General features: G+C 53.4%; 1 pseudogene across 1 annotated transcript; it reads right to left on the minus strand.

Annotated features, from left to right (window-relative positions):
* Nucleotides 1-365: 365 nt before the first annotated feature.
* On the minus strand, nucleotides 366-2,076 carry LOC309603752 (olfactory receptor 14A16-like; annotated as a pseudogene). The gene is made up of 2 exons: nucleotides 1,142-2,076; nucleotides 366-392 (listed from the first exon to the last, which is right to left on the minus strand). The product of its transcript is annotated as an olfactory receptor 14A16-like (transcript).
* Nucleotides 2,077-6,684: the final 4,608 nt, after the last annotated feature.

The raw sequence follows: 6,684 nt of genomic DNA on the forward strand, positions 1-6,684 counted from the left end.
GCCCTGAAACACTCTCCAGTCTCATGGCCCTTTGCCTGCTGTCTCCTCACAGCCTCTCCTGGCATTGCAGGGCCCTTATTAGCCTGTAGGCTCCTCATGTTCACCTTTTCCTCCGGGACACTCCTCCTTGGATGGTTACTCATTTTATGAGGTGCCACTCACTTCCCACCCAGACTCACACACTGTCCCTGGAGATCCCCTGAGCTCTCCTGGCAGCTCTCAGTTCCTCTTCAGGATGGCATCTGCCATCAGCCCCACTGCAGGTGGGACAGCACCAGGCAGATAAGTCAAAGACCGGTTGCTCTTTCAGTGGACGTATGCAACCAAGAAGGGAGGTCTTCATCCATGCCTTGGTCCCTAACACATCACCGTGGGACTCTCAGATTGTCACCCTGAATCCATCAGAACCCCAGAAGAGCAAAAATCCTTCTGAGGGAGAACCCTATTGGGTGTATTCCTGACACCAGCTTTGGAAGAGGCGCCCAGCCTTCTGGCCCTGTCCTGAGGAGCCCCTTTGGTTATGATGGTGCTTGCATGGAGACCAGCTCTGATAGAGTGGTTCACGTGGCCTGCTCCTGCCCTCAGCCTCAGGGATGCCACCGTACAGATAACAGGACTGTCACAAGTTGCACCAGACCTTAGGGGCAGCACAAATAAAAGGGCACAGCAGAACAGCGTGGAATTGAGGAGAGACCAGCACTGAAAAGGCAATGTCCTGCTGCTGTCCTTGGCCATGGCTCCAGGAAAGCAGCAGTTCCAACGCACAGGCAGTAGAGGGATAGTGCCCACCAGGGCTGCTCCTCCGTCAGGCAGCTGGGCATTTGTCCCCTGAACCCCTCCTGCAGGCTGGGGCTGTTCCCCCAGCTCCAGAGCAGATGTGAAGAGATGGGAGCTGAGACAAATAATTTTCTACTGGTTTCTTTATTGAGTTTATCTAAATGGGGAGCCTGGATCCATAGGTACATGAGGATTTTGGGTCAAGAAAAGGCAGGTAGGAGGCCAAGAATAATATTATCACAGGTATCAACAAAAAACCAACCCCCCAAATATCCCACAAAGGAAAAATAAAGACACATACAAAGAAAAGTCAGTCCAGGCTATTCCTGTGATACTGTGGGAGCCCAAGTGGGACAATGGGCACCTTCTTAATATGAAGTAGCTTGCAATCGAATAGTTTCCACACTGCATCCTTCATTTCCTTGTTCCTCATGCTGTAGATGACGGGGTTCACTGCTGGAGGCACCACCGAGTACAGAACTGCCACCACCAGATCCAGGCGTGGGGAGGAGATGGAGGGGGGCTTCAGGTAGGCAAACATGCCAGTGCTGAGAAAGAGGGAGACCACGGCCAGGTGAGGGAGGCACGTGGAAAAGGCTTTGTGGCGTCCCTGCTGTGAGGGGATCCTCAGCACGGCCCTGAAGATCTGCACATAGGACAGTAGGATGAAAACAAAACACCCAAAAGCCAACAGAGAACTTAAATAAGAAGACCAGCTTCCCTGAGGTAGGCATCTGAGCAGGAGAGCTTGAGGATCTGTGGAGGTTCACAGAAGAACCGGTCCACAGCATTGCCTTGGAAGAGGGGGAGTGAAAAGGTATTGGCAGTGTGCAGGAGAGCACTGAGAAAAGCACTGCCCCAGGCAGCTGCTGCCATGTGGACACAAGCTCTGCTGCCCAGGAGGGTCCCGTAGTGCAGGGGTTTGCAGATGGCAACATAGCGGTCATAGGCCATGATGGTGAGAAGGCAATACTCTGCTGACATCAAAAAGACAAACAGAAAAAGCTGAGCAGCACATCCTGCGTAGGAGATTGCCCTGGTGTCCCAGAGGGAATTGGCCATGGTTTTGGGGACAGTGGTGGAGATGGAGCCCATGTCAAGGAGGGAGAAGTTGAGGAGGAAGAAGTACATGGGGGTGTGGAGGCGGTGGTTGCAGGCTACGGTGGTGATGATGAGGCCGTTGCCCAGGAGGGCAGCCAGGTAGATGCCCAGGAAGAGCCAGAAGTGCAAGAGCTGCAGCTCCCGTGTGTCCATGAATGCCAGGAGGAGGAACTGGGTGACAGAGCTGCTGTTGGACATTTGCTGTTTCTTGACATGGGGGCACTACTCAGAAAATGAAAGGACAGGTTAAAATCAGGATAGAATCCTTTGAGCAAAACCACTCCATTTTTGATCGCAATACCCTCCAAGTGAAGTGCATTTCCTTTCTCTGGTCTGCGCTGGCTGAGTGTGGTGTACCGAGCAGGACCTCTGCTCATGTGCTGCTGAGGAGTCAGCTTTGCTCTGCTGCAGTGGCTACATGGGAGCTGGTTTGTGACAGCTCCATTGCTCTCAAGGGATGTCAGTCGTAATCCACCTGTAACGGAAAAGTGCAATATCTGCACTCGGGACTCCGAAGAGTGTGGGCTGCAGAAAAGAGGCTTAGCAAGTCTTTATAATAATTTTGTTTGTGGTTTTTATTTTCCACCATCACAACCGGTGGGTATCCTATTTAGGGATAGAAATCCTCATTTTTATGACTGAAAAGGTAAGAGTCTTGAGACAGGACATATAAAAGGGCTCAGATATTTGTAGCTTAGTGCAGAGTCAGGAGAGCTGCAGTGTTACAGAATCATGGAATCATAGAGTTATTTAAGTTGCAAAAGATCTTTAAGATCATCGAGTCCAACCGTTAATGTAGCACTGCCAAGTCCACCACTAAACCATGTTCCTAAGCACCACGTCCACGTGTCGTCTAAATACTTCCAGGGGTGGGAAATCAACCACTTCCCTGGGCAGCCTGTTCCACTGCTTGACAACCCTTTTGGTGAAGAAATCTTTCCTAATATCCAATCTAAACCATTTCCTCTTGTCCTACTGCTTGTTACCTGGGAGAAGAGACCAACTCCCACCTCACTACAGCCTCCTTTCAGGCAGTTGTAGAGAGCAATAAGGTCTCCCCTCAGCCTCCTCTTCTCCAAACTAAGCAACCCCAGCTCCCTCAGCTGCTCCTCACCAGCCTTGTGCTCCAGACCCTTCACCAGCTTTGTTGCCCTTCTCTGGACACGCTCCAGCATCTCAATGTCCTTCTTGGAGTGAGGGGCCCAAAACTGAACACAGTACTCGAGGTGCGGCCTCACCAGTGCCCAGTACAGGGGAACCATCATTTCCCTAGTCCTGCTGGCCACACTATTGCTGATATAAGCCAGGATGCCATTGGCCCTCTTGGCCACCTGGGCACACTGCTGGCTCATATTCAGTCAGGCGTCAACCAACACCCCCAGGTCCTTTTCCACCAGGCAGCTCTCCAGCCACTCCTCCCCAAGCCTGTAGCGTTGCATGGGGTTGTTGTGACCCAAGTGCAGGACCCGGTCCTGAGCCCTGTTGAACCTCCTACAGTTGGCCTCAGCCCATCGATCCAGCCTGGCCAGGTCCCTCTGTAGGGCCTTCCTGCCCTCCAGCAGATCAACACTCCTGCCAAACTTGGTGTTGTCGGCAAATTTACTGAGGGTGCACTTGATCCCCTCATCCAGATTATTGATAAAATATATTAAGCAGAACTAGGCCCAATACTGAGCCCTGGGGAACAACGCTTGTGGCCGGCCACCGACTGGATTGAACTCTGTTCACCACCACTCTTTGGGCCTCATCATCCAGCCAGTTTTTTACACAGCAAAGAGTACGTTAGCCCAAGCCATGAGCCGCTACTTTCTCCAGGAGAATGCTGTGGGAAAAGGTGTCAAAGGCTTTACTGAAGTCCAAGTAGACAACATCCACAGCCTTTCCCTCATCCACTACGCTGGTCATCTTGTCCTAGAAGGAGATCAGGTTAGTCAAGCAGGACCTGCCTTTCATAAACCTATGCTGACTGGGCCTGATCCCCTGGTTGTCCTGTACGTGCCACGTGATGGCACTCAGGATGATCTGGTCCATGACCTTCCCTGGCACCACAGTCAGACTGACAGGCCTGTAGTTCCCCAGATCCTCCTTCTGGCCCTTCTTGTAAATGGGCCTCATATTTGCTAACCTCCAGTCAACTGGCACCTCCCCACTTAGCCAGGACTGCTCATAAATGATTGGAAGTGGCTTGGTGAGCACTTCTGCCAGCTCCCTCAGTACCCTCGGGTGGATCCCATCTGGCCCCATAGACTTTGTGTGCGTCTACATGGTGTAGCAGGTCGCTGACCATTTCCCCTTCCGTTATGGAGGCTTCATTCTGCTCCCCATCCCTGTCTTCCAGCTCAGGGGGCTGGGTACCCTGAGAACAACTGGTCTGACTATTAAAGATGGAGGCAAAGAAGGCATTAAGTACCTCAGCCTTTTCCTCATCCTTTGTCACTATCCAATAAAGGCCCTCCTTTTGTTGCTAATGTATTTATAGGAACTTTTTTTTACTGCCTTTTACGGCAGTAGCCAGATTTAGTTCTAGCTGGGCTTTGGCTCTTCTAATTTTCTCCCTGTGTAACCTCACAACATCCTTGTAGTCCTCCTGAGTTGCCTGCCCCTTCTTCCACAGATCAGAACTCTCCTTTTATTCCTGAGTCCCAGCCAAATCTCTCCGAGCTCTGAGCTCTCTCTGCCCACCAGTCTTTTTCCCATCTGTGCTGCCCTTTCGCTTGTGCTGCCTTGAAGATGACTTCACACACAAATTTCTCTTTAAAAACCCCAAACAACTGAACTCGTATGGCAGCAGGGGAGCACTGGTTCAATGGGCAGATCTGCAATCTCTTCGCTCCGCCAGCCCAGAGATGGGGTTGCGATGAAGAGAGTAGGACAGGACTCCTCACAGAGCGAAGGAAAGGACCCTGAGAGGAGAGTGCCAACCCCGAAGGAAAGGCTCAGCACTCCCTAGGATCCTACAGGAGAGCTGTGCCCTTCTGGGAGCAGCTCGCAAGCCCAGCAGGACAGGCAAAGCAGAGAGTCAGGGGTCCCGAAGATTACATGTTGCAAAGACAGAGCCCGAGCACTGCCCAGCAGACAACGCCCAGAAGACATCTACAGCGAAAGACAACAAGAGAGCTGCCGGAGAGCACCTTCCCCCACTGCTTGTTTGCAGTTTCCCCCCACCCCTTGCCCCTGTCTCTGCTGCCTGGAGCTCTCCCTGCCAGGAGCTGTTTCTCTGGCCCCAAGCCTCCTCCCTGTCAGTGCTCACAGAGCCCATCCCACCCGCTGTGTGCTCAGCTCTGCCCTGCAGGCACCTCCCAGCAGCAGGGCACTGCCCAGGGGCATCTCTGTGTGTGCAGGCTCTGATGGGAACCTCAGAGCAAACCTGATGAGGCTGGAAAAGTGATACTGATGCTGTCTGTAAGCCACGGTATGTTGCCTTCTGATACTGCCTGGTTTATTCACTTTGAAGAGTAAAAGAGTTGCAATTTCAGTGCCTCCTCCAGAACTGAGACATGAATTTCTGTGTCCCATTGCCCACCCAGATAACCCAGAGCAGAAGACTGAAAGAAAAGGATCCTTCCCTTTTGGGTAGCCCCTGCCTTGCTCTGCTTCTTGGAAAGTCTTCTCCTGGGAATGCCCTGTAGTGATCTGCTGCTGTGAGCAGCCCTGACCTATGCAGCACCCACTCGAGAGCAGGACCCTGCCCTGCCAGGGGGTCGCTCCTTCTACCCACAGCTTCTCCCCACAGCTCAGTGGGGAGCTCCCCGGGCAGGCTGAGTGCTGACCCTGGCAGGTGGCATTGTCCCTGCCCCAGCACACAGCCCCCTGCGGTGCAGGGACCCTGCTCGGAAGGACAGCCCTGGGCACCCCTGGCTGCACACCCACCTTCACACCCTGCAGCCATCCCTGGGAGAAGGCAGCCATCACAGCCAGTCCTCTGAGGGTGCAGTGGGGAATCCTTGTTCTGGAGCATGTCCTCCTCCTCTACACTAGAGAAACTCTGATGGTCCTCCTGACACATTCCATAAGCTGTGGCATGTGCCAGCTTTAGGAGGTCTTTCCAGGAACCGCAGCTGCGCTGCCTTACACCCAGAGACTTCCTGTATTTAGGGCTGTGAAGATTTCTCCCATAGTGAGCTCTCAGCTCTCCTTCCCCTCCAGATTGCCGTCTCTCTCTGCCTTGCTCCTCTCCCATCGATGCCTGCAGGCAGTGCCCTCAGCCCTGCTGCCCTTTGCAGAGGAGCTGCTCCTGGGCAGAGCTGTCTCTCTGCAGTGCTGCCCACTTGCCATGAGCTGCCTCCATCCCAGGAGCCCAGCCCAGCTCAGCAGCAGAGGCCCAGCCCAAGGCACCACTTTCTCTGCCGCCTCCGGACTCCTTTGAGATGTCCCTGGGGCTCCAAGGACTGACAGCTCCTGCAAGGCAGCTTGGTCCTTCCAGGGGAATGTGTTTTGAAGTCAACTCAGGTAATCATGGACAACCCCTCACTAAACCGTGGAGAGAGACTGATTCCAGCAGCATGGTTTGTCCTACCAGAGCATGGTTGACTGCAAGAGGTGTAAATGTTCCCCTCTGGACATCCCCATTCCTGTACCATAGCAAAAAGAGACACAGACAGGGAAAGGGAGGGGTTGGCTTCCCCTGTGCAAGGCAGGGATTCAGCCGAGGCAACACAGGCATCTCATCCCAAGCTGGAAACCCTTGGGCTGAAGTGGCATCCAGCTCCCACCATGCACCCCACACGCCAAAGGGAATCCTCTGGTTCAGTTCAGGAGGGCATAAAAGAGTGGCCTGCCTGTGAGCTCCTGCTCTGAGCCCCTTGG

This window comes from Platalea leucorodia (genome assembly GCF_965183815.1).
Source record: "Platalea leucorodia genome assembly, contig: HAP1_HAP1_SCAFFOLD_192, whole genome shotgun sequence".
NCBI lineage: Eukaryota > Metazoa > Chordata > Aves > Pelecaniformes > Threskiornithidae > Platalea > Platalea leucorodia.